This window comes from Hyla sarda, unplaced genomic scaffold (assembly GCF_029499605.1).
Source record: "Hyla sarda isolate aHylSar1 unplaced genomic scaffold, aHylSar1.hap1 scaffold_1104, whole genome shotgun sequence".
NCBI classification, from domain to species: domain Eukaryota; kingdom Metazoa; phylum Chordata; class Amphibia; order Anura; family Hylidae; genus Hyla; species Hyla sarda.
This window is the reverse complement of record NW_026607724.1, coordinates 1-7895: the sequence shown is the minus strand read 5'-3', so window position 1 is coordinate 7895 and position 7895 is coordinate 1. Positions and strand designations below refer to the sequence as shown.

The 7895-nt window shown below is 41.0% G+C and overlaps 1 pseudogene; it reads right to left on the bottom strand.

Annotated features, from left to right (window-relative positions):
- Positions 1-2095: 2095 nt before the first annotated feature.
- Positions 2096-2306, bottom strand: LOC130300916 (U2 spliceosomal RNA; annotated as a pseudogene).
- Positions 2307-7895: the final 5589 nt, after the last annotated feature.

Below are 7895 nucleotides of genomic sequence, written 5' to 3'. Positions count from 1 at the left end.
AACCGTGAAAGGGGCGGGCCCAACAAGGTGCCCTTCATGGGCACTATCACTGCTTGCTGTCAGGGAGGCTGCCAGACAATTTTCCATGCACACTCTGGGCTGGGGGGCAGTCAACCACCAGTACACACAGCAGAACCTAAACCCATACCATTATTGCTAAGCAGCAAGACAGGGGCCCATTGCACTCCCACGGGGCCTTTTTAAATGCAATCCATAACCCGGATTTGCCAGGAACCCTTCTTACTCCTCCTACTTGCATGTGACACTGGGCTTAGGATCTGCATAGGAAACACACACACAAGCACACACCTACCTTTGTTGCCTGCAGATGCCTCCTTGGCTGTCCCCAAACGGTATCAAACCAACACCCACGGGAAGCTGTAAGCATAGAGGACATGCCTGCACCCCATTGGACTTACCTGTGTGGGTTAAACCCGGGTTATTTGACAACCTATGGCGGTGATGGTTCTGCTCAGGCAGAGCAGTGCTGATGCTCCTCATAAAGCTGTCGCTGCTGTGAAGGTTCTAGGTGACATCACAAATCCCTATGGTTACATACACAACAAAGCTGGGTTGTTGTTTTTTACACTCTGCAAGGCCTGTGGAAGTGAGTGACATCATAGCACTGTAGTTCTGAGGGTTCTAGATGGATGCAACAATCTCCTGTTGCTTCTATGAAGGCCATAATAGACGACATCACCAAACAGCTCCATAGTCACATACACAGCAAAGGAGAGATGTTGTTTACACCTAGTGATGTCAGTGGTATTGAGTGACATCACAGCACAGTGCTAAGGCTCCTGGGCCTGGACACAGCAGCGGCTGCAATATCTCAACGGAGAATACGTTTATATATATGTGTGTGTGTGCGCGTATATATATATATATATATATATATATATATATATATATATATATATTTCTCCGCCGAAATCACTTTTAAACCCATTTCCACCTTTTTTTCCCTTCTCTTCCTCTTACTTTTTTTTCACGTTTTTTTACGTTTTTCTCCTTTTCGCCTCTTTTCTGGGCGTATTATTCTTCTTTTTCTTCTTTTTTTTCGTCTAATGCATACCCCATCAGTGCAGCAATGCTTATTCAATACCGCCAGCAGATGGAGACACTGGGGGATAATTTTCTAAGGATTTATACAGATTTTTCCTGTCTGAATTTGTCGCACAGAAAGTTGCAGGCCAAATATGTGTGACATTTCTGCGACTTTAGCTTCTAGAGCATTTTTACAACATTATACATAGGTGCTGAATACATAAAAAGCGACTGTTCAGCGACAGACAAGTCGCATCGGCTGAAAGTAGGCCAGAATGTCAGTCCATGTTGGAGCAGGTTTAGATACAGTCTAAAGTATAGATCTCAAAGTCTGTGCACAGAATTTAGCAAGGGCCTCGCACCTTCTGATGCATCAGGTAGGTGCACAATAGCATAGCCTAACCCTCTGTACTTTGGTCTATATTGATGCGGGACATAGACAGCCAGCTGATGACCAATCCATTAGTGCAATGGATGGCTGGAAGCATTTGTCTTTGCCTTTGCAATACCACAGAAGCAATGCATGGTCAATGTACAGCAATGACACACCTGTGTGAACAGCCAGGAGACCCCCCCCCCCCCCCCATGTTATGTTACATAGTTACATAGTTAGTACGGTCGAAAAAAGACATATGTCCATCAAGTTCAACCAGGGAATTAAGGGGTAGGGGTGTGGCGCGATATTGGGGAAGGGATGAGATTTTATATTTCTTCATAAGCATTAATCTTATTTTGTCAATTAGGAACATTCAGCACCCACCCGCTATCAAGGCAGCTGCCTATCATGTCATGCCCTACCTGCACAGGTGTGCTGGCTACTCAAATGATCCAATTAAGGAGGCCATTTAGTCAGCAGCAGCAGAAGTCCTGTGCCTGGACGCTCCAACAGCGGCCAGACACAAGCAGAAGCAGAAGCAGCAGAAGCAGCAGCAGCACCACCTTTTGTTTTTTGGCTGCAGCAGCAGCAAGGCCCACAGGGCTGGCTAGCTGGCTAGCCAGCAAGCAGGTAGCAATGAAAGTAGGAATCTTTCTTTTTAACCCTGTAAGGGGGTGGTGCACTGTACCCGAAGATACTGCCATATCGGGTCAATGCATAGGGCGACGGAAGCAAGCTTCGAAATCGGCCCCCGTTCTCAAAAATCCATTTAATATATGGTCCCCAGATAGGGGACGTATCAGATATTAAACTGATAAGAACAGATTTTCCTTTCTAAAGCCGAGGAACGTGCTTTCGATTCACCCAAAGTGCAAGAAAAAGTGCAAACGTGTTACACTAAAAAAACGTGCACAAAGGATGCGGTCTATCGCAAGCCCTTCTCCGATAGGAGAGAGGCCCCCCAACAAACCTTACCCTTCGCCTCCGGACCAAAAGGTACCTGCGAGGTTCCAGGTTCGATGTCCCTTTTCGCCGAAGCTACTAGGAGACCACAAATGCTCCCGGCATCCCCCTTGGCGTTAGCCAAGGTATCTGCCCGCAGAGCCGATTACGGTAGGTACCCTGCGAAGCAGGAGTACCCGGGGTGTTTGCAGGGAGGTGCGGAACCTAATGGCCACACACACCTCCCCTAGACCGCCAGGAGGGACACCCAGAAGGGCTACCGCATCCTGACAAATCCTGTGAACACACAACACGCAAAAAGTGACACAGTGAGACAAAAAATAAATAAATAAGTGAATGTGTGCAGATATACTGCCCGGACATCCGGCCGGATCTATAAAAATTTCTCTGATCCTAGCCAGAAGGCCGGGAATCAAGAGGTGAGTGCCACAAGGTGAAGAGATTATGGTGCCCGTGCTTCAACTCAGTGAGCCTATTCTCCCAGTGAGTTTCGGCACCTCGGGGTCACCACTCCCCGAGGCACAAAAGTACCTCGGCTCTAGACCCTCTCAGCCTCATGGCGAGACCCGGAGGGAACAGGTCACATCGGGGCAGCCGTCGAGCTGATTCCTCAGAACCAGCCCCGGAAAGCCCTGGTACACCTGCATCCTCCATGCAGCACCCATCCCCACCAGCATGAAAACTGATAAGAACAGATTTTTTTTTTTTTTTTTTACATTTTTATTGAAAAAACTCAAAAACTTAAATACATCACAAAAAATGTTTACAATACATCAAATACTGTTTTCCATAAATGTAAATTCCACATAGCTAATGCTTTTTTCTGCCCATCTCTCTTTTTATCAATTAAATAGTACAAGTAAACGTCACTGTATATCATCTTCAAACATTCTTTTTCACAAATAAAATCTCTTTTGAAGACAAGGATATTACGAACTTTCCATAATACATTTTTTGTACAGTTGATAAAAATCCACAAAATTCTCTCTTTTTCTTTCGTAACTCCATCACTTTTGCCATATAAAACAACTTCATGATTTAAAACTTTTAGACCTGTTAGGAATTTCAATAAAGAACCAATTAGTCTAAAAACCTTTTGTGCAAAATAACAATTCCAGAAAAGGTGCAAAACAGTTTCATCTATATTGCAATTATCCCGGGGACAGACACATACAGCATTTAGACCTCTTCTATATTGGAAAAATCTTACCGGAAGACACTCATGGATAATCATCCATGCTAAATCTTTGTGCTCATTAAAAAGATATGGCTCGTTTACCTTTTTCCATATTTGTACACACCTATTATAAGAAAAATTAGAGACCATACATATTTCTTCTTGCAAATTTAACTGTACTTCTATCTTGCGAGCATCCCTCAAGGTTAACAAGTCAAAGTCTTTAAGGTTATACATACGTATAATTTTTTCTAAGATGGCATAATGTTTAGGCGGAGTTAAAAGTACAGGAGAAGATAATGATAAAAACACCCATTCTCTTTTTCTAAAAATATGTCCCGCAGAGTACTTTAAAAAACAGGACCATACACTTTTCATAAAAAGTCCCCTAAAACACCAACTAAAAAACCTTAAGTATAAAAATTTTCTAATACAGGGAACCTGTTTTCCTCCATTTTTTTGTGACTTATACATAGTATCTCTTTTTAATTTTTCTGCTTTAGAACTCCATAGAAACTCAAAGAGAATCCTCTGAAGTTGCCTAGACATAAGTTCATTAGGAGGATAAATCATATTTAAATAGAGCATAATGGGTATTAGCATAGCCTTAATCACCAAAATTTTACCTTCTAAGGATAATTTCCTAAGGGACCAAAAGTCTACCTTTTTCTTTACCTTTTCTTTTACCATTAGCCAACTTTCCTCACCATTGTTATTTTTATCAAAGATGACTCCAAGGATTTTTATTTTTTCTGACTGTAATTTTAGGTTTGGTATTTGCACGTTTTCCCATTTACCTATATAAAAACAGTCACATTTAGATAAATTAAGTTTAAAAGCAGAAGCTTTACAAAAGAAATCAGTAACATCAACAACTCTTTGTAAAGAGAAGGCACTTTCACAAAAAACATTAATATCATCCATATAGCCACACACTTTAAGGGTGGCATTATTACCTCCAGGAACTGGCACTCCTTTTATTATTTTATCATTCCTTATTAAGTTTAACAGAGGTTCTATTGCACATATAAACAGTATAGGAGACAGAGGGCAGCCTTGCTTTACCCCTGATGATAAATTAATAAAATCTGTAAGGAAACCATTTATTAAAATCCTGCTAAAAGAACCTTTATATAAGAGAGCAATTTGCTTAATAAATATGTTAGGAAAACCCATGCGTTGTAAAACCATCCATAAAAAACAATGTGATACTCTATCGAACGCTTTATGAAAATCTAGAGATAGAATGGCTAGATTTTGATTCCGCTCTTGCTGATACCATATGACGTCCCTAATAGCATTTAAAGGTTCAGCTACACTCCTTCCTGGGACACCACATACCTGATCCACATGGATGACCTTGTACAAAAACGGCTTCATTCTGTTAACAAAAATTTTTGACATAATCTTATAATCAACATTAAGAAGCGTAATTGGTCTCCAATTTTCTAAGCTGTTCCTATCCCCCTTTTTGGGGATCAGAGACACTATACCACTCCTCCAAGATAAAGGTAGAACATCAGAATTAAAAGCCTCCTTAAAAATATTAAGCAAATCATCTTTAAAAATCTCCCAAAAGGTTTTATAAAACTCTACAGGAAGTCCATCAGAACCTGGTGTTTTACCTGTGGATAAACTTTTAGCAGCAATTTCTAATTCTTGGCATCTTACTTCTGTGCAAAGTGCATCTTGGTCCTCCTTACTTAAACCACAATCTAAAGTGCTTAGGAGAAAATTAGCAGCAGATATATCAATGGGCTTCTCATTAAATAGATCTTGATAAAAGGATTTAGCTTTGGATAACATTCCTACATTAGTAGTTTCATCCTCAATGTTAATCATTAACTTTTTTGTTTCCATTACCTTTTTAAAAAAGAATCTTGTACACTTTTCATCCTTCTCTTTACATTCAACTTTGGAGTTAAAAATTATTTCTTTCCCTTTGTTAGTTATAGCCTTCTGAATATCACTTTTAACACTTAAAATCAGATCGTCTACATATACACCCAGCTCTTTGAGTTGATAATAGGTTTGTAGTTTTGTGTTAAGATCTCTATACCATTTCAATTTCTCTTTTGTTTTTTTAACACCCATCTTAATAAAATACTCTTTAAATTTTACCTTGCAGAATTCCCACCATGCTAAAAGAGAATTAAAATTAGTCCTTGAGTTCTGCAATTTTTTAAAAAGATAGATAAAATTACATTTAATTTCTTCATCTTCAAGCAAAGAGACATTCAGACGCCAGACTCCTTTGGCTCTGCAAACCCCATCAAACTTACATGTAGCAGATAAAATCTTATGATCTGAAAAAAAGGTAGAAGTCAATTGCATATTCCCATAAAATGCAAATCCAGAAGCAAAAATATAATCAATCCTTGACATATAAAGGCTATTCCCCCAGGTATACCCAGGGTCATTAGGGAAAGAGGTTCTCCACAAATCTTTTAAATTAAAATCAACTATAAAATCCTTTAGTTGTTTTTCAGTCTTATCTTTCCTTTGTTCAGATCCTCCAGCCCGCTCCTCTCCTGCCATTATACAATTAAAATCACCAGCGATGATAAGCGGGGATGAACCCGGTAAATAAAACTGAATTTTCTCTAATAAATCAGATCTTTCATCCTTATCTGGAGAGGCATATACATTTAAAAGTCTCATATTCATGTCATTATAAATAATATGAACGAGCAGGGCTCTACCGGGTACAATGTCTGTGAAGGAGGTAACTTTATACTCACTGCTCTTGAACAGTATGCCAACACCAGTCACTTTCCTCTCATTATCCCCTGACCACACAGACGGGCCAAGAGTCCATTCAGATCTCAAAGATGAATAATTGATATCATAATCAATGGCACATTCCTGTAAAAATAAAATGTCTGTAGGCAAAGAAGACAAGAAAGAAAATAAAGCAGCCCTCCTCTCTGGGCTCTTCAAACTCCTCACATTGAAGGAGGAGATATTAACACTTGGTAGCTCCTGGGTCATTCATTATCCTCAGACAAAGAACCCCAATCTGTAGGTGGTGACACAAATTCCTCAATATTAACAGGGTCGGATGCTGTTATAACCTTTTGGCAGACAATCTCCACGTTCCCCTCGTCCGCACTAACTCGACCACTCCTTTTGATGTTAAGGCCCTTTTCCTCTTTCCGGTCTCTGCTTTTCCTCTTTCGCCGTTCTTCTACATCCATCTCCTCTGTATCCCTTCTGGGCGGTCCAGGACCCTCAACTTCCATGAGAGGAGAACCCCTCACTTCTGTCTCAGGTCCCACGACCTTCCCCGGGGACACAATGCTTTTGGAGACATGAGCCACAGCAGGTATCACAGGAATTCCGGTAGCAGAAGACTCAGGCATCACTTTCAGGGTGTGGGTCTTAGGCACAGGCACAGCATCCATGGAGCTCTTCCTCATCGAGGGACCAGCCGACGTAGCCACAATATTGGCCCAGGAGCGTTGAGGACAATCCTTAAAAGCGTGTCCTTTCTGCTTACACACATTACACAGAATCTCATTTTGACAGTCCAAAGTGGTGTGGCCTTTTTGGCCACATCTTTTGCAAATAACCACTTCCTCTTTGCAAGATTCTTGTGTATGACCATATTCATGGCATTTCCTGCAATAATACGGCATCCCAGGGTAGAATAAATAGCCACGTTTACGCCCAATTAAAAAATTTGCAGGTGGGCGACACAGACCTCCAATTCCTCTCACATCTTCTCTGAACTTAACAGCAAACTTATGCTTTCCAGTCCAAAAGTCCATTGCATTCATTATTTTATGAGAGTATTTGACTTCCGCACAATATTGGTTTAAAAATAAGACAATGTCTCTTATATCCACGTATGGATCGTGCATAGTAACCACCAGTGGAACATCGCCATTAGAATATAGAGCAATGAAAACAAGTCCTTTCATATCCTCCTCATTGGCAAGCTCCCGAACTTTCTCAAACATATGGTCACATGCAGATGCGGAAGTCAAGGTAAGAATGAAAAGTCCTTTACCTGGGTCTTTTAGGCAAAACACATCTTCTCTCTGAATGTGCAATAAATCCAGCATAATTCTCTTGACAAAAAATTCCAAAGTCATCTTCTCCTTTTTCTCCTCATCCACTTCAATACGGAAGGTGTTCTTAATCCGAGTTTCAGTATGCGCAGCAAACCTAAGGGTCGCCATGGGGGATCGCCTTCCCGTTCTTTGTAAGTCCTCCTCCTATAGCAGCATGAGGCTTAAGACGGCTAAAAAACCGCCGATGCCTCAAGGCCGAAGGTTCGACGAACTCAGAGCCCCTTGACAAGATACAAGATCTTAGCCAAAAGGCCGA